Source organism: Gorilla gorilla, chromosome 7 (genome assembly GCF_029281585.2).
Source record: "Gorilla gorilla gorilla isolate KB3781 chromosome 7, NHGRI_mGorGor1-v2.1_pri, whole genome shotgun sequence".
In the NCBI taxonomy this organism is placed as follows: domain Eukaryota; kingdom Metazoa; phylum Chordata; class Mammalia; order Primates; family Hominidae; genus Gorilla; species Gorilla gorilla.
Window position 1 is genome coordinate 92,220,683 of NC_073231.2, and position 25,742 is coordinate 92,246,424.

The following is a 25,742-nucleotide window of genomic DNA, read 5'->3' on the forward strand; positions in this document are numbered from 1 at the left end:
TGGTTGGGCAAAAGCTGTAGAAATCCATGCCTGAAGGCTTCTGCTTCTCTGAAGTAAAACCGGGTCACCTGGTAAGCAATGTGGTCCCACTGACTTCTATTTGCACATTGGCCTTTCTTCTAAAAGCAATACACATAACCAACAGTACTTTTCTAAACTAGTTGACTTTTCTGTAAAATGCAGACAGTAGACGCTACTTTGTCAGATTGTTGTGCGCGTTAATTGTGGAGACACGTGTACTCGGTCAATAAGTATCTGCTTTATCACCGGGTTGATGTGAGTGAGGACTAGGTGGTGGGGCTTCCACAGATGAACGTTTTGATTAATAAAAAAATGGACTGAAAGTCTTCGGGTATGACCAATGGCTAAATGCAATTATTTACTCTTGCAATGTGTTCGAGGTCACCCAGCTAGGTCAAGGAGTATTTATGGACAGCCTACTTTTGCCCCCGGACCTTAAGAAGTCCTGCTCCGGGATCAGCCGCCGACCGGAAAGTCAAATTAGCAGTGCCCAGCGCGAGCTTAGAGCAGCCTCTTCCCAAATCTCAGCGGCGGCCCCGCCCCTTCCACAGGTTCAGGCCCCGCCCCTCCCTACTATTGGCTGTCCGTCCCCCTCCGCTAGACCGCTCGGAAGACCCGGAGGAGCGGAGCTTTCCTAAGGCAGCATCCGAGCGCCCTCGCTGCGCATGCTCGGGGGAGGCGGATTCCGGGTCCGGAGTTGGAGGCTTTGGGCGGCCGCGGCGTAGCGCGCGGTGCCGGGGCCGGCGGGGAGGCGCGCGCTTAGGGCGCGGCGCCGGCGACGCGGCCACGCGGCGCACTCCCGAGGAAGGGAGGTGTGGGGTCGGCTGGGGGTGGCGCGTGGACGGGGTGGGGGTGGGGGGAGGGTCGGGTGTCGGCGAGCTCCGCGTGCAGGTTCCGAGTGGCTGCTGGCGGCCTGGGCTGCCGGGGCCGACGCCTGGGTGGCTGCTGCCGCCGCGCCTGCTGCGAGATGGCGATCTTGGGCGCGGAAGGGTGAGGGCGCCCGCCGCAGGAGGAGGTGCCGCTGCCGTGGCCGCCCGGCTGCCGGGAGCCGACAGCTTCGCGCCGGGTAAGGACGGCGCGGCGCGGGGCTGGGGGTGCGAGTGAGCAGGGCGGGAGAGGGCACGGGCCCGGAGCCTTGGCCGCGGTGCTGGGCGCCCGGCGCCGTCCGCCCCCGGGCTGGACCCTCCTAGGAGCTGTCGGGGGACGGTCCGCCCTACCTTGGCTACCTTCTCCAGCCCGGGAGTCGGGAGTTTTCTGGGGGTGGGGTCACGGGTCTTGCCCGGAGTTCGCCCTGGCACAGGCCTGTGCCAGTGATCCTGGAGCGGAGCGAAGTGTTTCCGTGACTCTGCAGCCGCAGTTCTTAGGCTTCCTTAGCCTTCTCTTTGCCTTCCTCCACCTTTCCCTAACACCTCCCTGAAAACACAAATACATGGACTCATTGCCCGTTCCCTGACTTTCACCCCAATTTCAGCGTTGCAAACCAAGGACTCCAGCCTTGGAACGTCTTTTTCTGACATGTTTTTATCACTCCCCGTTCTTCACCGGCTCTGCAGCTCCCCATCCCCCGCCCCCCCAGCGCAACCCCCACCTCCACCTTTTGTGACCTGGTAGGTTCCAGTGACCTTGCAGATTTTACCAGTCCTTATCTTGTCTGTGACTTACAGACTCTCCTTTCATCTTCGTGTTCTTTTTTAAAAAAATTTAATTTTGTAGTTTGCTCCTTACCTTTACGACCTTTAAATGATCAGTCTTGTTCACAGTCCTTTCTTTGCTCTGCCGATTTGGAGTTTTCTTTGCTCTGGTAAATATATGAAACCTTCATTACCAAAGAAGAGTAGTGTCTGTTATAATTTTGACATTTTTACTCTTTCAGAATGAAATATTTTCCAGGGGCTTGATTTTGCCTTCTTTTTCTATTTGATAAGTTTAACAAATTTTTTTTTGTGTGTGTGTAGGTTAATGTGGAACAAGATTTTGTGTTTCTGCTTTAAAATGTTACTGGTAATAGTAGTGGGGAAAAAATCATGTCCAAAATTATCTTTGCTTTCCCCGTTTGGTGTTTTTACCTGAAATAGTTGGTTTACAGTTACCTGCATTTTTTTTTTAACAAGAGTTCATGTTTATGTGTAAATCCACTTTACCTGCCTCACCAAATCTGTGTGTATTATACAAGCAAAATGCACCTTTTAAAAAAGAAAGTCATTCTTTTATTGTGTGACTTGTTTTTAGCCATCAAGTAGTAAATAAGCTGCGACTAGAAATGATCATTTTTCATAAATGGTTAGTATTTTAAAAAATGGAAAGTGTAGTGGCCAAGTGTTGGGAGCTACTCAGATTGAGAATTGTAAAGTATGTGGAATAGTTCTTTGGGACATAGCTTATTAACATTTTCAGATAGTTCTTACCTTAAAATGTGAAACTGCTGGTAAGATCTACATCAGGGTTTTGAAAAGCAATAATTATGAGCTACCGGCATAATACAGGATGTCACAGATAAAGTTTCTGCCTTCAAAGAGATGGTAATCTTTGCTGTTTACCCCACGGTGGCTGAAATTTCCTTTACTTCCTTGTACAGTTGTTAAGCATTTACTGCATAATTGTGGGAGGTGTTTTGGGAAATACAAAGATGAACCGATTAGCAATTTCTGCCTTCACACTAATTAGGTAGATAGTGCTATACACAAATGCCCTATTTGTCTTTTAATATATACGTTTCATAAATGGTACCAAAATCCTCTCAGAAGTCAACTTCAAAGAGAGTAGAGCTCAGATCTTACTTGGCAAGGTAGGGATAAGAGGGTTAGTTTGTAGAGCTTCTGGCTTCTGAAATCGTGGTTTTGAAGGACGATTATGACTTTGGATAGGCAGGAAAGGTAATCCAAGCAGAGAGGTATCTCTGAGAGAGCACAGAGTTCCTGTTTGGGGAAAGGCACGTAATTATGTTTGGGTGGAACATAAACTTATTTGTACCAGGATAAAGGGTGATAAAACTTGAAGTAAAAATTTGGACCAGTTTATGGGTTGTTTTTAATGCCAGACTTATGACCTTGGATTTACCAGGTGGTGGGGCTCCCACAGATGATTTTGAATTGGGAGTGAAACAATTTGAACACTTTGTTTCAGAAGGATTAGTGGGATAGAGGTCTGTAGTGTGAACTGAGGTAGGGAGAGCCTGGAGGTAGAAAGACCTCCCAGTTGTTGTAGTCATGGATAGTGAGGATCTGAGCTGTGGTGCACGCGCATGGAAAGGAAGAAAGGAAGTCGAATAGCCAAAATTTGATGAGAGGGCAAATGAAGAAAGTAAAAATAACTGATTCTGATCCAGGTTGGTTGGGAGAACAGTGGTACCATTTTGAGCAAGATCATGAAGCTTTACCCTCAGCATATGTGTGCTACTTTACAACTTTTTGGAGATTACTAATTCTTGGTAAAATGCTGGCCTGGAAAATTTCCATATGCACCTATGCTTTGTGGATATAATTTTAGGGGAGTCCATGGACCACCTGAAGGTCATCCATGACACTCATCTCAGAATTACTTGGAGCTTTTTTTATTTTCGAGGCAGGATTTCTTTCACTCCTGTCCCTCTGGCTGGAGTGCAGTGGCGCCTTCTGGGCTCATTGCAACCTCCGCCTCCCAGGCTCAAGAGGTTCTCCTGCCTCAGTCTCCCGAATAGCTTGAACTACAGGCGCTTGCCACCACACCCGGCTAATTTTTGTATTTTTTTTGTAGAGATGGGGTCTCACTATTTTGCCCAGGCTCGTGTTGAACTCCTGAGCTCAAGTGATCAGCTTGCCTTGGCCTTCCTAAGTGCTGGGATTACAGCGTAAGCCACCCTGCCGGGCCTACTGGGAGCTTTTTAAAACAGTAGAACCTTCAGGTTCTTCTGTGTACTGATAAGAACTCTTACTGTAGAGATATGCTGTATATATACAGAAACACAATATTACATTTGTGTTGTGGTTTACGGTTTACTGTTTACAGAGAATTTTGACTAATGTTATTTGCTATTATATTACACAATAAACTATTCCTGGAGTTTAAATGATTTGCATGAAGCATCATTCAGCTGGTGGGTAAAGTGGAATCAGGAGATTGTTGACAATGATGGTTTTCTTTCATGTATGAAGATAATGCAGTGGCTTTACCATCAATTAAATATAGTTACTGCCTTTAAATGACCTTGTCAGTAAGACTAGATGATCCCACAAGATTCCTTCTAGTTTTTAACATTTTGTGATTCTCGAGTCCTAGACTTTCATCAGAGTGTCTACTCTCCTTGTTTAATATGTGCATGAGAGCTGGTGAGTCTGAGGGATGAATTGGGTAGAGAAGAGCAGTTAGCAATATCAGATCATTCATTTGGATTGTTACTTTCTTTGTATGTCTCACTTTGGGCTGGGGAGTAGGGAGGAGAGAGGTGATGTAAGTGAAATAAGAAACTTTAAGAACTTTATTGGGAGGCTGAGGCAGGAGAATGGTGTGAACCTGGGAGGCGGAGCTTGTAGTGAGCCGAGATTGCACCACTACACTCCAGCCTGGGCAACAGAGCGAGACTCTGTCTCAAAAAAATAAATAAATAAAAAGAACTTTATCTTCTCTATTCATTTATACCTTCAGAATATTCTTTTCTTTCAGGAAGCCTTTATCAAATAAAAATGGAGACTTCACAATGTAAATGGAGATTCCTACTCAATTTTTTTTGGGTGGATTAAGTAGCTAGCTAGTATGGTTAAAGTGTAGTGTGATTGGTAAACAGTTGACTTTTCTGCACCTATAAGATTATCTCCCTGGTAATAGGTAATCATAGCATGTTATTACATGTTAATAAACTTTGATTTCATAATTATTAGAAAGACTGTTGTTTTTTACTCTTTGTATAAAAATATGATACAATTATAATGAGCATTGGAAAATCCAATAAATTGCCCTTTATAGTGGTATCCAAGGAACTAGTTACTAATACTTAATGGAGGAAAAATGATAAAAACATACACAGATGAATTTTATTGTTTTTGCTGGCATTAAGAATTGTACTATACCTTATGTTAGTATAGCATTTCACATTTGTAAATAATAACTATATTTATCATTTGGTTCTCATGACAACTGATAAATAGGTGTGTTAGGAAGTAATAACTGCTTTATATTTTATTTTATTTATTTATTTTTGAGACAGGGTCTTGCTCTGTTGCCCAGGCTGGAGTTCAGTGGCACAGTCATGGCTAAACTGCAGCCTAGACCTCAGCCTCCCAAGTACTTGGGACTACAGGTGTATGTCATGACACCCAGCTAAATTTTTAAAATTTTTTATAGAGATGGGGTCTTGCTGTGTTTCCTCAGGCTGGCCTCGAACTCCTGGACTCGTGGCCCTCCCACGATGGCCTTCCAAAGTGCTGGAATTACAGGCGTGAGCCATCTTTTCCGGCCAATCATTGCTTTTTGGATGAATATGCTGAGGCTAAAAAAAAAGTTTAAAAAGTTTAATTTCCAAAGTATGTGGCTAGTTAGTGGCCACAATTAGAACTACAACTGAAACCCTTATTTTTGTTCCTATGTCAGTATTCTTTTCCCACCAGACTTCTTACTCTTCATGTACAATGGAACATTATTAGTTAAGAGCTGTATGTGAAGGATTTGAATTTACCTGTTTGGAATGTGTTAAACTTTTGTACCGTGTAGAGGTAAACTTGTCAGTTTTTTCCTTTGTGTTAAAATGGTAATCTCACTGCAGTGGCTATTGGTAGGTGATATTTAAATTTGTAAGCATTGTACCACAGAATAGTTATTCTCCTGTCAAGGACAAAGCAAAAGTTGATTTCTTATCTGGAAAAAAGTACATTGGTGAAATGTAGATATTTATTTTTTTGAAAATTTTGATTTTAATTCTGTTGCTTTTACAGATGAAGTTTGTGTTTCCCTTTTATAAAAGCTTAGTCTTCAAAAATTTACATTTTTTGAGGATATAAATCAGGATCTAATTTCCAAAATATATATAGATTGGGTATCTCTAATTCAAAGTTTGAAATGCTCCAAAATGGGAAACTTTGAGCCACCTACATTACTCAACAGAAACATTCACTGGAGTATTTCAGATTTTGGATATTTGGATTAGGGATACTCAACCTGTATCATGATATTTTATTATTTTTGTATTAGATCATAAGCTCTACCATTGAAAAAAACCCAAAGATATTAAAAAGCCCTCCTTAGTGGACACTTCAATTCATACATTTAAACAACTTTTTTAGGGAATGTATAATGTAAAACCATGTCAGATGGTTTTTAAGTTATAAGGAAGACTAGCATGGTTTTTAAGTTATAAGGAAAAGTAGCATTTGTTGATTTAGCCTTGACATTTCTTTTTTTTTTTTTTTCTGAGACGGAGTTTCCCTCTTGCTGCCCAGGCTGGAGTGCAATGGCGCGATCTTGGCTCACTGCAGCTTCCGCCTCCTGGGTTCAAGAGATTCTTCTGCCTCAGCCTCCCAAGTAGCTGGGATTGCAGGCATGCACCACCACACCTGGCTAATTTTGTATTTTTAGTAGAGACGGGGTTTCTCCATGTTGATCAGGCTGGTCTTGAACTCCAGACCACAGGTGATCTGCCTGCCTTAGCCTCCCAAAGTATTGGGATTACAGGCATGAGCCACCACGCCTGGCCGTCTTGACATTTCTTAAACCTACAGTTCACGCACAGCACATACTGGTGTACCTACTATGTGCCAGACATATTTCTAGGTGCTGGGAGTACAGTGTTGAGATGACAGATATGAAGCCTTTCCTCTTGGAACCTGGAGTTTAGTGGAATCACTGACATTAACAAGGGCATAGAACTTTATCTTTTCAGGTTGTAATTTTGCAGAGTGTAATTAATTATACCTCTCCTTTTTCTGGGGTTTGAACAAATTATGCAGAACACACAAGGAACCAGGTGAGTGTTGTTTCAGTTATGTACTGCTGTGTAGCAAACAGCCCTAAACCAAGTGACTTAAAACAACCATTTTCTTTGTTACAGTTTTGCTTTCCTGGGTTGGGCTCAGTTGGGCAGGTTTTGCTGGTGATCACTCTAATGGCTGCTTTTCTCTCCAAGTAGCCTTTCCAGCAGAGTTGCTGGCCTTACCTGGTAGCTGATGGCTTAGGGCTCACAAGAGTACAAAACAGAAGCAACCAGATCTTTTTTTTTGAGAGGGAGTCTCACTCTGTCACCCAGGCTGGAGTGCAGTGGCTCAGTCTTGGCTCACTGCAACCTCCACCTCCCAGGTTCAAGCGATTCTCCTGCCTCAGCTTCCCGAGTAGCTGGGATTACAGGCGTGCACCACCATGCCCAGCTAATTTTTGTGTTTTAGTAGAGATGGGGTTTCACCATGTTGGACAGGCTAGTCTGGAACTCCTGAGCTCAGGTGATCTGTCCGCCTCGGCCTCCCAGAGTGTTGGGATTACAGGCGTGAGCCACCGTGCCTGGTCTGCAACCAGATCTTCTTAAGGTTTAGACTTGTAAGGGATACAGTATCATTTCTGCCTTATTATACTGGTTAAAGCAAGTCACAAATCTAGCCCAGGTTCAAGGATACAAATGTGTGAATCCATTTGGGGCCACCAGTGTAACAGATTACCATAAATTTTATTTAAGTATAACGTCAGCTTTACTATACCAAAACAGGACTTCCGGAAAACTGTTTTGGAAGCTGAAGCTTAGGCAGCTTACTACTTTCCGCAAATCTGGATTTTGAGTCTGAGCATGCCGCAGGGAAAGTTGAGTCTAAAAAGTGCAAATGACAGCACATCTGGCTTACTACGCAGATGGGAATAGCTAGCACTCTCCTTGGTTAGAAAAGAAGAGAACATTTGTGGCCTCTGAGGTTTTTCCTAGTGTGCCACCATAATGGGGTAGGATTGACTTGCTTTCTACTTGAGGGCAGTGGGATCTAACAAAGTACAGGACCCAAGAGTCCATGCTGCTCGGAAGTAGTGATTTACCCGATCTCGTGAATTGGAACAGACAGCATCCCATGCAGAAAATGGGCCACAGATGGGCAGAGATCGATTCCCTCTGCCCTTGTGATTGGATTTGAGACCTAGGGGAGAAGGATTTCTTGACTATCACTCTGGCCTTGACCAGAGTGAGCAACCTGTCCCCCACGCGCTCCAAGCCCCAATGGCATTTTCTGTTTGCAGTGTCTTGAAAAAGCTTGGGATAAGCTGCTCTTCCTTGGAGAGGTGTCATTATAGTGGAGAGAATTCTCTTTCCTTCTAGAGACTGGAATGGTAATCCTCTCTTATGGAAATACAATGAATAAGGTGCTGCTTCTCCTTTCCAAGAACAGGTAGATTCATTGATTGCTATCTGGGTTTTTCTCGTATTATCACTTAACCTTATCCACTATTGCTTTATTTTAGTCTTAGCAGTATTTTTTGTTTGTTTGTTTTTAGTTCAAGTTGGCTGCTAAGTAATGCCATGGTTAAAGGTGAAATGAAGAAAATGAGTGTTTAGTTTTTATTACATTATAGCTTCTGAGTGGAGTAGTGAATGCATTTCATTTTAAGAATTTAGGTTATTAGTGCATAGCTGCGAAGCATTTTTGAAGCATTTCATGTACACTAAAAAACGGGCCCCTGCATCCTAATGCAAATCTCTTTGCAAATTTCTGAAAATAGTACATTGGCTGTTGCGGGGAGGAGTTTGGTAATTGGATGTACTGAGAAACATGATTTATAGAAATAGGAAAGGCCAGGGCACAAAGAAGGGCACGGATAGAGTTACATGAAGGTGCTTCTTGATGGCTGTCCTCCCTACCCTAAATTACTTGGGTAGTTAAAAAATATCCTAGCATTAACAGAATGTAGGTATGATAGCCTTTTAGGAAACAAGGAAAACAAGTTCTTTTGATAGCTGTTCAGTATACTCATAAATCTGATTGACTGGGCTGGGTGGAAACCGACTGTTGAGTCCTGACTTGAAATTAGGATACTGTGGTTACACATTAGCTCCAACTTGCCAAGATGTCCTACTTTTTGTCTGTGTTTAGTTAGACTGGGGAGGAGAATTAGTTAAATGAACCTGTTTTGTATGAAGTAGGATATTCTTTACCTTAGAAGTAAACAAACTAGATTGCTCTTCTCTTTTTAAGTTTTTAACGGTAGAGGCACTTTTGGCATACAGGTTAAGAGTCACAGTTTAAAGTCAGGCAGACCTGACTTCTGGTAGTATTGCTTAATGGCAGGATTGCCTCAGTTTCTTCTTTTGTAAAATGTAAAGAATACCATCCTTAATGGATTTTTGTAAGGATTAATTGAAATAATGTTTATAAAGCAGAAAGCATGGTGGCTAGAACATAAGCCCTTAAATCATGTTTATTGCTTGTAATTCAGTATTATGAAGTTGAAAATTCAAACAAGTATTCACTTTGCTGTGAGCTACTCATTTCTCAAAGACAGTTCTAGCTTCGTTTTGGCATGGGCAGAGCTGCTTATCAAATTTCCACCCCCAGCTTTATTTTGAGACAGGGTCTCCGACAGCTCTGTCTCCCAGGCTAGAGAGCAATAGTGTGATCATGGTTCATAGCAGGCTTGACCTCGGGGGCTCAAGCAATCCTCCCACCTCAGCCCCACAAGTAGCTGGGACTACAGTTACGCACTAACATGCTCAGCTAGTTTTTTTTTTTTTTTTTTTTTAGTAGAGATGTTGCCCAGGCTGGTCTTGAATTCCTGGGCTCAAGTGATCCCCCCTACCTCGACCTCCCATAGTGCTGGGATTTACAGGCATGAGCCACCAGGCCTGGCCAAATAAACAAAAAAAAAGTTGCTAAAAGGGTAAGCACGAAATCTGGGATACTGACTTAACATGGCTGGCAATCTATCAGCTAGTGATGGTTTTGCTGTGCAGCCTGGGAACAAGAAATCATTAACACCATCATTAGATGAAATATTGTATAGACCAGTGTTTGTCAAAGCGCAATCCTTATATAACAGTCGTCTGGGATACTTATTAAACATGTTGATTCTTGAGTATCCTTTGAGATCTCTGATATGGTCCTTGAGAGTGGAGCTTAGGAATCTTCATTTTTTGCAAATATCTCAAGAGATTTTATGCGCATTAGTTTGAGAACTGTTGGTAGAAACTGAGTTGGTTATTTGGGGTCCTAGTGTGCTCTGTCAGAGTTCATTTTTCTAGCTAGCTAGCTAAAATATTCCTTTTTTTTTTTTTGAGAAAAGGTCTTGTTCTGTCACCCAAGGCTAGAGTGCAGTGGCAAGATCATGGCTCACTGCAACCTTAACCAACCTCCTGGGCTCAAACGATCCTCCCACCTTAGCCTCCCTAGTAGTTGGGAGTACAGGTGTGTGCCGCGACACCTAGCTAATTTTTTATTTTTATTTATTTATTTATTTATTTTAAGACAGAGTCTTACTGTCACCCAGGTTGGAGTGCAGTGGCACTATCTCGGCTCACTGCAACCTCTCCCTCCCAGTTTCAAATGATTCTTGTGCCTCATCCCACCGAGTAGCTGGGATTACAGGTGCATGCCACCACGCCCAGCCAATTTTTGTATTTTTAGTAGAGACGGGATTTTACCATGTTGGCCAGGCTGGTCTCGAACTCCTGGCTTCAAGTGATTCACCCGTCTTGGCCTCCCAAAGTTCTGGGATGGATTATAGCCATGAGCCACCGTGCCCTGCCTAATTTTTTATTTTTCTTAGAGATGGGGGTCTTACCTTATTTCCCAGGCTGGTCTTGAACTCCTGGACTCAAGTGATCCTCTCACCTTGCCCTCTCTCCCAAAGTGCTGGGATTAAAGTTATGAGCCACCCTGCCCAGCCCTCAAGTATTCTTTAAGTACACATGTGTAATGTAAATACAAGGAGAACTTAACATCTGAACCTTCCAGATGTTTAAAACAGCCTAAGATAATTGCCAAGGGCTTGATCCAAACAAACTCTAGAAACTTGATACAGGGTGATTACAGTGAGGAGTAGGCAAGAGAAATGATACTGCAAAGAGATGTCCATTAGGCTTCCTTGTTCAAAACATTTCCTCCGTACTTCTTTCTACAAAAGCAGAAATTATTTTGAGTGAAGCTAATTCTTTTTAAAAAATGCTTACTAAAAGTTAAGCTAGAAGTTATGATTCATTATTAAATAGTCTGATTGCTTTTCACTTAGCTAAGGTAAGCCACTTAAAAATAGAGATTTTTGACTGAAATGTGTCAAATTTGGAATTTGGTCTTTTGACTAGAAAGTAGGTTGGTTGGGGGCATGATGTGTCTCTTATAGGGAAAAGCCTTTGCTTAGGGTAAGGGCGTTGACTTGGAAAGTCATGAGAAAAGGTTTGAATTTTAAATTAATGAAAGAAACAAAACAAATTTCAAGCTAATCTCTAACTGTTATTTAGGGCCACAGTGATGACACCTACAGGCTACCTCACTTAAACCCTCCTCAGTCCTGTGACCAGCAGGATCCAAAATCTGATCCTGTCATCAGAAGAGTAGATCTTTTTTCCTGGAAAAACCTAAAAATATGGTTGAAATAAACATAGGTTGCTATGTTAGTAATTTTGTGGTCAAAAATATGCCAAACCCATGATTTATTTTTTCTCAATTTGAGTAGAAAGGATTAGTTTGCATTTCTTTTAGAGGAGCCTATTGTTTTTTTTTTCTTCTTCTGAGACGGAGTCTCACTCTGTTGCCCAGGCTGGAGTGCAGTGGTGCAGTCTCAGCTCGCTGCAACCTCCACCTCCTGGGTTCAAGCAATTCTCCTGCCTCAGCCTCCCAAGTAGCTGGGATTATAGGTACGTGACACCCGCTGGCTAATTTTTGTAGAGATGGGGGTTTCACCATGTTGGCCAGGCTGGTCTCGAACTCCTGACCTCAAGTGATCCGCCTGCCTTGGCCTTCCAGAGTGCTGGGATTACAGGCTTGAGCCAAGGCACCTGGCCATGAGAAGCCTGTTGTATCTGTTTGTTTTCATTGTCTCTTTGAGCCCTTTCTTTCAAGGAAAAACAATAGCCATCTCTTTTTGTCTATGCCCTCTGAAATATTGTGTCGATGTTTACAAGTGAATACCGAACAGAACGTATATATTATACTTGGGAATACCATTTTTCTAGGTTAAAAATTTTGGTAATTGTAACTTGTTTTAAAACTTTCTTTGTGATTTAATTTTTCCATTAACGTATTGGCTATTTAGAGCTCGGGCCTTAAATAAAGTAAGACAAACCTAGAATTGGGTGTTGGCACCCATGGGCTGAGTGCTACTGTTTAAGTTAACTTCAGATTAAGCCCTAGTTTTATCATATGTAAACTGAGAATAATATACCCAATTCATGGGTTTCTTGTGTGACTTAAACCTGGCACTTAGTTTTCAGTACATATTCATTAGGCTGGGTCTATAACACCTTCTCATTGATGTCAGATCTATTTCAGAATTTTCTTGAATTTTGGAAAGGTAATCCATTCCATATGCTGTTAAATAAAACCACAGGAAAGTCTAGGGCAGTGCCTGTAGTTTGTTTGGCAAATGCTTGTGTGTGGATAAGTAAGGTTAATAAATAGCCACACATCAGGTCAGATTTTGTTGCTAAATGAACTTTCAGTTTTTTTTTTAGCTTTTTGCATTTTGGGTCTGTGGATAAAGGATTGTGTCCCTGTATTTTGGATTCTAATACTTTCCTCTAAGAATGAGGAATATCTGATGAAAGTTTATCCTTTACGGCATGCTTTAAAATGCTTAGGAAGAGTATTTGTAAATAGTGAATTAACCTTGTGTATCTATTACATGAATAACTTGAAAATATCTTGAAATTTTGTATTTATAACAAAATGTGGCAGTACTGTATTCCTTTCAAGTTCTTAAATGTAATTTCTAATCCTTACTGCAGGTGTGTGAGGGGCTTTCTTTACATACTTTTCTCTATATTGTTGTGGAAGTATGGAAGAAAAATATTGAGAGTTTCTGTGCCTTAGAGTAGTTGAGAGTGTGGTTAGAGTGGTGGTGATCAGGGTGGGATGGGGTTAGGAAATTAACTATTATTGGGCACCTTCTTATTCCTGATTCTAGAAAGAGTTCCACTTTCCCACAGTTAATATTAACACCTTTTTTTAAAAAAACCGTCACAATACTATATTAATTTGGTGTTATTATCCTCATTTAACAGACAGGAAAACTGAGACTCAGGTTAAATATGCACAAATAGAGTTGAAGTTTGCATGTAGGTCTGTCCGACTTGAAAACTGTTCTCTACATTACATTACCAAAATGTGCTCTTCTCAAACTTAAAATTGGCACTTTGGAATTGAAGAGTTAGGACATCTCCATGGCTGCTTAAATGCTGATAAATTAGAATTCTTAATGTATTAAGAAACAATCAGGAGATGTTTTGAGGTGAACATAACTTTGAGTAATGATATCCTGATGATGAGCACACTGTAGAAGAGTGCTAGTCTCATCAGCAGTTCTGGGTTTGGCCTGCCATTAAGAAGCTCTGTGTTTCTGAGTAATTCTCTTAATCACCTCTCATCCTCAGCTCAGCTCCATGACTCTGCTTTGTGCTGCTTCATAAATGCAGCAAGTATGTGTATTTCAAGAATGCCAAAATATTAAAAATTTTTGAATTTTAAGGAAAAAAGTCTGTTAAGCAAATATACTATTAAAATATCAGTTTGAATAAAGTGACCAATTACTTATGGAAATGTTTGTGTCATTTTGAAATAAGAGATTATACTGAAGTTTGATCTTCATAGAGTGAGAATGTCATGTTGTCCTGAATGCTTTCCCAGAATACATGGAAATTATGTATTAAACATGATCTCTAACAGCTTACCTACTCCATTGTTTATGTGCTTATACTTTTACACACTTATCTTTTTACGATTAATTGTTCTTTCTCTTTTAACCTTAAGGAAAGGTATTTTCAAAGGCTAGCTTAACAGCCCACAAAACCACTTGACGTAAGCTTTAGTTGATAAGAGAATAGTAACTTCAGATTGATACAGCAAACTTCTCATTTTAAGGCATGGGTTAGCTCAGCACTTCTTATTTTATATTTTGTTTCTGCAGTGCGTATGTAGTGAAAAGAGCATTAGCTTTGAGTCCAAGGAAATCTGGCTTCAAATTCAGACTTACTAGTTTCATGGCCCTGGGCGATTTACTTCAACCTAATTTTTCTTATCTGTTAATGGGACTAATAATGATGACTCTAATGGATAATTGATAATGTTAGAGATAATTTTTTTGTAAAGTGACTGACATATAATAGGAGCCCAGTAAATGTTTGCTGCTGTTGTTATATTTTGGAGTCAGAGGCCTGGTTCAGGTTCCGTGTTTAAGACTAGCTGTGTTTTCTGCATCACTCAGGTGCCCCACCTAAGTGTATGAAGTCTTGGGCTTTATCATCTTACCTTTCTGCCTAGCAAGTATATACACAGCTCTTTTTATATGTTAACTTATGTTGATTCTGTAAGTTTGGAACCCAGGTTTTAATGTTCTTAGAATCATATTTTCTTCAGAAACATGCAGTATAGGAGTGGGAAACCTGTTTTCTGATGTTCACTAGGGTAAGGGGAAGAACTGTCAAATGCACGCATATATATAACTATATATATATATTTTACTGTAAAATCTTTGGTATTTGGTGTAATATGCAAACATAATATTGTATAACAAACTGAGAAATTATAGCAAGTTAAAAGAAAAAAACTACCTCATTCTCAGTACTGTACTGATACCATTTAGGTTTATCTTTTGTTGACATAATAGAGTAACGATGCCAAAGAAAGCCCTATGTTTTTGTCTGTCTTTTAAAGGTCCATAGCTGCTTAGGTTAAAAATTGAAATAGTTGCTGCTAAGTTTGATGAATACATTGTCTTTTCTTTCTAATGTTTTCTAGTAAACATAGTAACTGATATCCTTTCCTGCAATGAAGGAAAGCTGTCAATTTCATTTTGGGGAAGTTGGTATAATCTAATATTTTTTAAAGGTTCTTTTTATGGTGCAACATCACCACCTTGTGGCCTTCTAGAATATTGTTGCAAAGTTGTTTCCACAACTGTAAGCATAAATTAAATTGTTCTCTGATGTTGGCCAACGACTTCGTCTAGGTTGTAATGGATAGCTTTTTACTGTAAATAGGGGTGGAGAACAGAAAATAAAATGATTTGTATACAAGGATTGCAACTTTATAAAAGTCTATTTGAGGAAAATAATTGTATAAATCATTCTGAGGTTGGTATAATTATGGATGGTTTCTGTGTATTTCATATTTTCATGAAATATGCACTATTTTCAGTGAAGTAATTCTAAGCTAAAAATTATCAATATGTTCTGTGTTCCAATTCTCATTTAATAAGAAAACTGAGGCCGAGTGAGGTTTAGATGCCCCATCTCACTCAGCCATTTAATATAGAACTGTTTGTTGTCTAAAACAGTGTTTTCTAAACTGATGACTCTTGGAGGGATATTTTCTACATGAGTCTTTACACTTTTTTCTTTTTTTATATGACTGCTAACAGCCAAATACTCTTTTCATTTTGATGATAACTTTAAGGGGAAAAAATCAGTATGAAAAGTATGATGGTTCATTTAAAAGAGCATCTAGAATAAATAGGCCATTTGGTTTTACTGCTCGTATTTACTTAGTTGTTTGGGCATTTGGTTGACACTAAGTATTCTTCAGTAGCAAATATGTATTAAACACTTCCAGTATGCCAAGCTTTGAGGGAGGCAAGCTGGATACAGTGGTGAGGACTTGCCCTGGCATTCTTGGAATTTAGTATTCAGTGAGATAAATAAAGCTGTTTTGATGACAAAAGTTTAATATCAGGGATTCTGGATAAAAGCAGCTATAATTTGTTTTGTGTTAGGCATCATGCAAAGGGATTTAGGTACTGTTTTTTAGTCTCAGCAATTTATTTCAGAATTTTGCTTTGATTTTGCAGGAACAGTGTATGTGCACACAAATAAGTATTGGTGGAAGCCCTGACATACCTCCATGGAACGATAGTTTTCCTTGTAAAGTATTAACAATTTGGCTGTTACAGTTCCAGTGGGCTTTCATGGCTTGGTGTTGGTATCCTACCACCATTTGTCACAATGTTTCTGTGGGAAAATTTGTGTTGTATTCCAAGAAGCCATCTTTTCCTTAAACTTTTGGGGTCTAATGTTTGATAGTTTGGGGGTTAGCATATGACTTCTAAAGTGTTTGGAATGTTTAATTAAGGTCGGGGAGTATCCAAGTGTAATAAGCTTCTCTCTTATATTCTTTTGTTTCTTTGAGTATTTAATAAGTCAAACTAGCATTTTAGATCCTTTACTTTTGTATTGGACGTTTTTCTATTGAGCATTTGTTTTGGGCTGTGGAGATGAAATATTGGTGAGGTGAGCATGGACTTGAATCTTAGATTAGGGCAGAGATGGGAGAGGATGTAGGTGGGTATTGTCCCACTTGCATAGTATTTTCTTAATGATATTTTAATGTAAAATTTCAGTTCTATGCTATATAGGTATTTTCTTAACCTAACCACTCTAGCCATCTTTTATTGTTGTCTTAGCAGTTAGCATAATAATATGTTGTTTTATTAATTGTGTATCTGTGTATCTTCATTTAATACACATTTATTGAGGGGTTTTTTTTTTTTCCTTTGGAGACAAGGTCTAGCTCTGTCCCCCAGGCTAGAGTGCAGTGGTGCCATCACAACTTACCACTGCCTCAAGCTCCCCAGGCTCAAGTGATTGTCCTACCTCAGCCTCTTGACTACAGGAACGCAACCACCACACCCAGCTATTTTTTTTTTTATTTCCTTTATTTTGGGTATATATAATTCTATTTTTTTGTAGAGACAAGGTTTTACCATGTTGCCCAGGCTGGTCTCGAACTCCTGGGCTCAATTAATCCACCCACCTTGGCCTCCCAAGGTGCTAGGATTATGGGTATGAGCCACCATGACTGGCCCATTTATTATTTAGTAGGGTCCAGACATTGGGCTAGAGGCTGGAATTACAATGAGGCTTGGTAATAAAGACTTTAACAGTGTAACGGGAGAGATAGAGAAAAAAACATGGTTAGAGTGCTCCGAAGACAAATAGCAACTAGTTCAAAATTGGAGAGATGACACCTGAGCGGACAGATGATTAGAAATGAAGGAGAAGAGTAGTGGGAGGAACATGTGGGAAGTCGTTGGTATCCAAATCTGTATGAGAATCACCTAGAATGCCCAACACAGTCCCCAGGTGATTCTGCCATGTAGCCAGATTGGGGACAATTGGCAATGAATTAGAAATATGTGTGAATAGTGAACTTTTCTTCTGGAGAATCATCTTTTTTTCTCTACCTAAATTTTAATGAATGGAGGTAAGAGAGGGAGTGTGTATAAATAATCGATTTGGATGACCAGGACTAGTTTGATAATAGTTGGAGTGTACCCCTTTCTCTTCTGGAACCTATGCTCTAAACAACTCTAACAGTTTCATTGTTTCTAACCATGAACTATTAAAATGAGCTGGAAGAAAAGTCTTGTCTATGGGGATTGGTGCCACTACTCAGCTGGGCCCAAGTTTCTCCTCTGTCTGCCTCAAATTCCTTACCTTAGTCACATACCTGGTAAAACAGGGAATTTTGTCTATTCTCATTGACCATTGTATTCCCAGTGCCCCAAAGAGTGTCTCCTACTTCACCGAGAAAATTGGAGACATTAGGTAACATTTCCTTAACTTCCTTTCCAGACATTTTCAAAGATAAGCATTCTTTTCTCTTCCAAATCTCCGAGTAAGAGCGGTTTTGTCTATACCTGTGTTTAATCTCAGCCAGTTCTGCCTTCTTAGGGATCTTGTGTTAGTGATCATCATCAGTGAATGACTACAGCTTCTGCTTGCCTGTAAATAATACTCTCTTTCATCATTAAAAACAGTCCTCTGCGGGCGCAGTGGCTCACGCCTGTAATCCCAGCACTTTGGGAGGCGGTGGCGGGCGGATCACGAGGTCAGGAGATCGAGACCATCCTGGCTAACAAAGTGAAACCCCGTCTCTACTAAAAATACAAAAAATTAGCCGGGCGTGGTGGCGGGCGCCTGTAGTCCCAGCTACTCGGGAGGCTGAGGCAGGAGAATGGCGTGAACCCGGGAGGTGGAGCTTGCAGTGAGCCGAGATTGCGCCACTGCACTCCAGCCTGGGCAACAGAGTGAGACTCCGTCTCAAAAACAAAAAACAAAAAAAACACAATCCTCTAAATATCTTTTACGCTTATGTTTCTCTTGGGCAACAGACTGAGACTCCGTCTCAAAAAAAAAAAAACAAAAAACAAAACAAAACCAATCCTCTAAACATCTTTTACGCTTATGTTTCTCTTTGATAGTCAAAATCATCTGAAAATAAGTTTCTGGTTGTTTTTTTTGCTTCGTAAGCCACAGGCTTCAGGTCCTACCTTTCCATGAAAATTGCTCTTGCTAAGGGCCTCGTAACTTTCACATTGTTCAGTAAACAATTTGCTCTTTTTGCTGATCTTACCTTGGTGGGGTTGGTCACTGTTTCCTCCTCCTTGAAATTCTTCCTTGAAGTTTTCTTTTGGTTTTCCTCACCCCTTTTCATAGTTCCTGCCTGCTGTCCAGACTGTTAGTCCTGGGGTTACCTAGGTTCTGCCCCCTATGCAGTAGGCCTTTCCTGAGTGGGTACCTGTCACAGCATGGCTGGCTTTCAGTTTACTCTCAAGCTTTGCTCGTAGGATGCCATGCACACCTTTGCCTCCAGAATATATCTCTTTGCTGTGCTGTGTCTCAGTCAGTAACTGTTAATTGGGGGCCTTTCCCCAGCCAGACTCTGGAGTAGGTTCTAGGAATAGAATGGTAAATAAGATAGTCTCTGTCCTCAGGGATCTTATCTTGCAGAGTTGGGGGTATGGATAGAGAAGTGAGAGGACAAAATATATGAACGTCAGTAATTGAGAATTACTAGGACAGATAAAATAGGGCAAGGTGCTAGAGTTGGCCTATGGTGATCAGGAATTCTTTCTGAAGAGATCATATATAAGTTGAGTTCTAAGACTGAGAAGGCAGCCAAAGGACTATTGATTGGATGGAGCAGTGAATGCAAAGGCTCCTTCGCAGCAGTCAGGGTAATTAGGTTGAGGAATGGCAGGAATGGATAAAGAGGAGAAGGAAGAGGTGGGGCAACAGATCACTGAGTTTGGATTTATTGTAGTTAAAATGAGAAAACATTGGAAACAGAGTTACCGTCATGTATCCTGCTTTAGAAGGATCACTGTGCTGGGTAGAGGATGGATCTAGGTTGGGAGTGAAGAGTGGGGCAGGGAGACCATTTAGCAAGCTGTGCTTAGTTTGGATGAGAAATTATGGGCTTGGAGATAAGTGTTGTAGTGGTAGTGATGGTAAGAAGTAATTGGCCTAGGCAGAAATCTGGGACATATTAACGTCTCCCCTTCTTTTACCCCTGCATCTCATTAGTCCACCACTTATAGATTCTGCTCCTCAATACCTCTGCTTCTTCTTCTCTTTCCCCTAATTTCAGGCCATTTTCTGCCTAGACTACTTTCAGGCTACCCTTACAACACTGTCAAAGGGGTTTTTCTAAAATACACATATATTCCTTCTCTGCTGAAAATGTAGTGGTTCTGTATGGCTTTCCTGGTATTCTTCATGCTATAGCTTCTTTCTGCCTTAATAGTTTTGTCTCTCAGATTTCTTTCCCCGTACCCTTCCTAACAGAACTACCTTTTAACCTGCTTATGTTAGTCATCTCACCTCTCTGGGCACAGAATGCCTTGAAAGCATGTCTTTCCTTTCCACTTCTTTCCTTTTGTATGTGCAGCTGCTGCATTGGAGTCCTCCACAACTCATCTCAACTGTTACCATTTCTCAGAATTCTTTCCTGACAACTCTTTACCTCTTACCTCCAAATAATATTAAGGTGCTTTTGTTCTTCTGTAGTTACTGTCTGCACACCCCTTTCTGTCAATGAACTTAAAATTGAGTCACATGTCTGTTTCTGCTACTAAATTTTAAACTCACTGAAAGCAAAGAGCATATTTTATATGGCTTTTATATTTCTAGTGTTTAATATATTACCTGAAAATATGCCTAGTGTGTGTGTATATATATATATATACACATATATATACACATATATATACACATATATATACACACTAGACATATATATATATACACTAGGCATATATATATATACACTAGGCATATATATATATATATATATACTAGGCATATATATATATACTGAAAAACTTCATTCAAAAAATTGTTAAAATGCCTAATGCCTAGTTTGTTTGATTATTGATCACCTTTTTTTTTTTTGCCACATGGTAAATTGATATACTAGAAAGATTAAATTAGAGGCTTATGTCAGTATTTTTCAGGGAGAGAATGGAGGCCACATCAGTGTTTACTGAGTGATTGAATTGTAGTCTCATGGTGCAGACAGGTCCAGGAGAAAGTGGATGTGAGGTGGCCACTGTTTGGCCTTGGAAGGGGAACAGAAATATTTCAGTAGAGTGGTGAGGGCAGCAACCAAATTGCAAGGGTAGAATAATCGGTGGCAAAGAAGCTTAGACATCATTATTTTAGGAAGTGAGTTCATCAAAGGAATTTTTTTCTCCCTTTTTCTTGTTGCTCTTGTTTTTTTTTTTAGTACATGAGCCCCAAATCTGTTTGATGACCAAAAAAGGAGGGTTTAAATGAGGGAGGAGAAGGGAGGGAAGGCATTATCCTAGAAGATGGCAGTGTGTAGGTATACCACTTCAGAAAGTAGGAGGGTATATTTAATTTCAAAGACTCAATGCTAGACAAGATCGAGTGTAGTGTCTTTTTACAGAAATTTCCATCAGAAATTATTTAAAATAAAAGCTGGGATTAGTATCTCAAAAGCACCTCAGTGTTTAGAATTAACAGATACAAATCAGATAAATATAGCAGGACTATCTGCATTTTTCTATAAATGCATTATTTAACTTTCATTATTGAAAATTGTTTCTCATATTTAATATTATTTAATATTTTTCTCATGCTTAATAATTTAGCATTTATATAGTACTCGATAATTCATAAAGTGCTTATATAATCTTACCTTGAAGGTATAAAAAAACAAAATTATCACAAATTTAGTTACAGATCAAATTGGCTTTTATTCATGATCCATGAATGGGGCAGTCTCCATTCTACAAAATAGAATGAGAACTTCTGCTGGGTAGTGGCAGAACACTGGGTTTTGTGAGATGGGGACAAGGAAACAACAACAGAAAAAAAGCTGACTGGTTAATGTCAGGTTACTTTTTTGTAAGGATTAAAGCAGAGGGGAATTCCTTATTATGTTGACTCAGTCAGACTGTTATCTGTTTTCAGGGAAAGCTGGTCTGCTGGTCTGCTTTAACTGTCTGCTTCCTTGAACTTTTAGTTTGATTATGTGGCATTTAGCATGGGTGGCTTCATTTTGTCTTGGTCTGGTCTTTTGGGGCCTGGTGCAGGAGCTTAGTCCAAAAACAATGGCTTCCCATAAGTTTTTTTTTAACAAAGGCTACTGAAAGAGGTTAAATTATATGTCTATGGGCCGAGCATGGTGGCTCACTCCTGTAATCCCAGCACTTTGGGAGGCCGAGGTGGGCCGATCACTTGAGGTCAGGAGTTCAAGACCAGCCTGGCCAACATGGTGAAACCCCGTCTCTACAAAAAATACACAAATTAGCCAGGTGTGGGCACCTGTGGCCCCAGCTAGTCAGGAGGCTGAGGCAGGAGAATCACTTGAACCTGGGAGGCAGAGGTTGCAGTGAGCCGAGATCGCACCACTGCACTCAGCCTGGGTGACAGAGTGAGACTCCATCTCAAAAAAAAAAAAAAAAAAAGAAAAGAAATTTGTCTGTGGTCTTGCTGATTTTATTTATTAGGTATTTATTCTGTGCCAGGAAGTATTTTTAGTGCTTTGTCACTAAAATGACAAAAGTAGTGTATGTGAAACACATTTTCCTTGAAAGGGTGGTTAGTTAGTTTTGCTTTGGGTATGTAATTGTAACTTTTCTCATTAATTGGGACAAGAACCCTGATAAGAAGAGCACATTAAATTGCTCTGATCATATTTTCTGGTGTGACTGAAGCCTTGCTGTGATGCAGGGCTATTTAGAAGGCAAGGACATAGATGGAATTTAAAGTACTCAAAAATGTACTTGATTAGAATTAATGAGAATGAAAAGAGAATTGAGTTAAATAGTTTCACTAGCTATTGGACTTGAATCTCTGTAAATAAAGTGAATTTTATGTGTTGGTTGCTTTGAGGGAGAGAAATAAATTTGTATTCATTATGTAACTAATAGTTTAGAGTAGATGGGTCATAGAATAATTTTGAGAACAAGGCTTTCATATAGCTTAGAAATGGTTAAAATTGGCGTTAAAAAGGGAATCTACAGAAAAATCAAGATTTGGTGCTTCAAACTCAAAACTGATATGTATGGTGCATTTTAATGTAAGAATATGTTTTGCTTACATTATACATGTTAATGAGAGGTAAATTTTGAGGTAATGTACTGTAAAGCAGAAGAGTTTTCTGTGTAATTGTTTGAGAGGAATAAATCTTTAAAAATAAAAAATATTTCAGTGCTTTGGGAGTCTGGGGTGCGAGGCTCACTTGAGCTAAGGAGTTCTGGACCAGCCTGGGTAACATAGACCCCATCTCTACAAAAAACAAACAAAGAAATTAACCAGGCATGGTGGTGCGTGCCTGTAGTGTCAGCTACTTGAGAGGCTCAGGCAGGAGGATAGCATGAGCCCAATAGTTAGACCCTACAGTGAGCCATGATTATGCCACTGCACTCTATCCTGGGCGACAAAAGTGAGACCCTGCCTCCAAAGAAAGAAAAGAAAGAAAGAAAATAAAGCAAAATTAAAAATTAAAAATACAATTGAATAGAAACTCACTTTCTGTAAGAAAATGAAGTGGCTGAAAAATAGGAAAAGAGTGCATTTATGATAGGGGAGATGTGAGATATATCTGAAAAAGAAAAGTCAAGAAACAAGGACTAGATTTATGTTACTGGAAAAGAAGATGTAAAAATTAGAGAGTAAGAGAAAACAGAACCAAAAGTCTCAGAAAAAAATTTATGTATTAACGTTAATTAAAAATTAATGTATTAACTCCCTCTGGTTGAAAATCTGAAATTGGGTGATAACGAATAGTAAGAATTGGATATTCATACTAACTTAGGAAATTGGGCCTTTTGAAGAAAAATACATTTTTCTCATAGAAATACTTCCTAAAGGGCCATATATTGTGCTCTGAAAGGAACTTTGAAATTGACTAAAATTACAGAAAGATGGAGGGAAGATAGTCGAAGTTATTAGATTCTGTGGTTAGATAGGCATTTTTAGGTTAAAATAAACACCCAAATTAAAGTCAGAGGCTAAAAGGTACCTGTAGATTCCATGTTTATTTGTTGTTTGTCTGGTAGATATCGCAAGTACTCTTCAAATCACTGGAATGGTACAGCTCAGAAGTGCTATTCTGTTTAACTCTGCAGCACACTTGTAAGTTATCAGGAGAGGGGCATTCTTGTGTTTTGAGTATAAATGGATCAATCAGTGATATAGGGAGTGGTCAAGTGTGGACAAGAAAGCTTTAATTTTTTGGCTGGTCACAGTGGTTGATGCCTGTAATCCCAGCACTTTGGGAGGCCCAGGTGGGAGGATCACTTGAGGCCAGAGGTTAAAGACTAGCCTGGGCAAATAGTGAGACCCTGTCTCTATTTATATATAAAAAGCTTTAAAAGAAATCACATAGCTTCTTTCCCAAATAGTTAGATGTATACATTGAGAACACCAAGTTTATTTGAAGGGAGAGAGAAAGGCACAATAAAGACAGAACCTGGGAAGAAAAGCCCAATGGGAGATAGAAGTGAAAAGTGATATTAACGTGGCACTGGTAAAATTGGAAACAATTGTACTTAGCCTGTTTTCTTGACATAACGTATGTGAAAATTTGAAACTATGAAGTGCTATGCAAATGTAAAGTATTAATGACATTGCCAGTAGGTCCCCTACAGTGAAGGGGTGCCGGAGAGTGCTGGAGAGACTGTAGTTCCTGAGTTAAGCAGACCAATTCTAAGGGAAGAGTGCAGTGGTAGAGATTACTAGTGGGAGATTGTGGGAAGAATAGGACCCATCAAGTCCAGGATGGGGTCATATGAGCTAGTGAATGGAACGGAGATCAGCAAGATACAGGAAGGGTGAGTTGTTGGCATAGATGCAGAGGCTGTGATGGCTTGGGGTATGATGGCATGGGGATGATGGGTGATGGCATGGGCCAGGGAAGAACAGTAGCACTAGTTGGAAATGCCTTTGATTAGGGAGATCAGTGGTGATGATATGGACAGAGAGTCTGTTAAAAGTAAATGATTCGAAGGGCTAAAAGACCCTGGGTATTGAGAAAGCCTCTTACTCTTCCCTCTTCCCTTCTCCTGACATGTAGTTCCAGTGATATGATTTTGAGCCTTAGTGATGAGTAGTTCCTATCAAATTGGTTTTTCCTTTCTGAATTTGCAGGTCACATGGAAATGAAAAATCTAACAGAATTATATTTTTATAACAGGATTCCACTAGAAAAGTTTCTTTGAGATACATCACGAGAGCTGTCTAGGCAGTTAGAGCCATTACACTGTTCACTAGGGTTATCAAAAATCCCAGTTTGGCCAGAACTGAGAGGTTTCCCAGGATGCAAGATTAAAACCTGATGCTCCTGAGCAAACTGGGATGAGTTGGTCACCCTCCTGTTTACTCTTTCATTTTATAAATTCATTGAAATGACCAACAGTATTTCTATGTAGAAGTAATATTACTATATTCGTATATATAATTTAATTTAAAATTAAATCCTCTATTTTGTAGTTTACATTTTAATGAAATATTTACTTTATGCTTTGGAGTTGCTGAATCTTAGCTCTATTGAGGGGGGAGACTGCATGGTTCATCCATTTTTATCTTTGCCACATTCATTGAGTTTTAAATTTGGTGCTTGATAAAATAGCTTTGCCTAAGTGCAGGCTTTCTAACCTTTTAGGTTCCACATTTATTGAACTAAACTGCTCTGTTACATATCATCCTATCTTGTTACTGAGTTTTTTTCTTGTGTGTTAGTGTTGTCTTCAAAATTAGACTCAGTATTGAAGCCAGGACTTTGTCTTCTACCATTTCTGTATCCTTGCCATACCCACTTTATAAACTAGGCAGCCAATAAGCATGTTTGTTAATTGATCCAGGCACATAGATATGTGACAGCATTTATTTGACTTTTCAAAGTCTTAACACTGCAGAGTGTGCAGAATGAATCAGATCTATTCTAATTGGATTTCTTTCTTTCTTTCTCTTTCTTGCTTTCTTTCTCTTTCTTTCTTTCTTTCACAATTTTGCTTCTGACTTAAGAAAGACATTTTGAAGTAAGCAGGCAATTAAGATATGCCTTCTAAATGAGGATTTGATAGATCTGTAACCTAAGAGTACTGGAAATGTCATTTATTATCTACATTCAGGACTTTTTTCTGTTCTTTGCAGTTGCATAATAGTGAACCTTTATACAATTCTGTGGGATTTTCAAAGGGTTGGACTAACATAATCAGCTTAGATATTACTGACCATACCCTCTGAGCATAGATTATGACCTAAAACTCAGACTTTTTTCTTTTGCCAACCCTGCTTTCGAAATTGCTGAACCTAAATTGATCATATAGTT

General features: G+C 39.9%; 1 protein-coding gene across 6 annotated transcripts in view; it reads left to right on the forward strand.

Moving 5' to 3' along the window:
- The first annotated feature begins 711 nt into the window (after positions 1-711).
- The window catches only part of WWP1 (WW domain containing E3 ubiquitin protein ligase 1), a 125,056-nt gene continuing 100,025 nt past the window's right edge, over positions 712-25,742 (forward strand). For all 6 annotated transcript variants that reach the window (XM_031013666.3, XM_031013667.3, XM_055349235.2 and 3 more), the window contains exon 1: positions 712-1,087. The gene's annotated coding sequence lies outside the window, so the exon portion shown is untranslated. The remainder of the gene's footprint in view (positions 1,088-25,742) is intronic.